The sequence below is a fragment of the Salpingoeca rosetta genome (assembly GCF_000188695.1).
Source record: "Salpingoeca rosetta unplaced genomic scaffold supercont1.15, whole genome shotgun sequence".
Lineage (NCBI taxonomy): Eukaryota > Choanoflagellata > Craspedida > Salpingoecidae > Salpingoeca > Salpingoeca rosetta.
In genome coordinates, this window is record NW_004754919.1 from 1,071,484 (window position 1) to 1,072,407 (window position 924).

A 924-nucleotide genomic window follows, 5' to 3' on the forward strand; every position below is an offset into this window, starting at 1 on the left:
ACACACACGGATACACGGATACACGGACACGCACAGATACACACAGGCACGCTCCCCCCGCCCTCTCCCCCTCTCTCGCTGTTGCTCGTGCGTACACCTTTCTTTGCCGGCTGCTTAGACTATACTTACGCCACCGACGTCTTTGCACCCCCGACCTGCTTGGACGTCAGCCATGAAGCACTGATGCTGATGGCTCGAATAACAGGCCCGTGTGTCCTCAAACGAACGCCAATCCCATGCGCCACGTGAACAGCGGCACTGCCCTTCCAAACAGAACGGCACCCCTCACCCGCTTGTGCAACAAACGGGTCACCTTCTCCTCCCTCCCCGTCAGGCCCTCTGCCTTGGCATGTGCGTTGCTCGTTGGATGGTAAGATGGTGGGTGTCACCTGCGTTCCATCCACTGCGCCGTGCTGTGCAAAAGCATACCTTGCGCATGCCACCGCCCGTGTGCTTTCTTCTGAGCTACATCCCTCACTCACTCACACACACACACACACTCTCTCACTCTCACACTCACACACACGCACACACGCGCGCGCACACACACACACTCACACACACACACACACACTCTCTCACACTCACACACACGCACACACGCGCGCGCACACACACACACTCACACACTCACACACTCACACACACGCACTCACTCACACACACACTCTCTCTCACACTCACACACTCTCTCTCACACTCACACACACGCACACACACACGCGCGCGCGCGCACACACACACACACTCACGCACACCATCTCTCTCCCTGTCTCTCTCCTTGCGCCTGTCACAACGCCAGACATTGATTGCTATTGCCACCACCAACGGCACACGGTGTTCGATTCCGTGCACCGCGTGGAGACGCTGGGGCCAGCTTGTAGTCTCCAACGTGCGACGCTGGAATGACCGATGAGGCGGCAG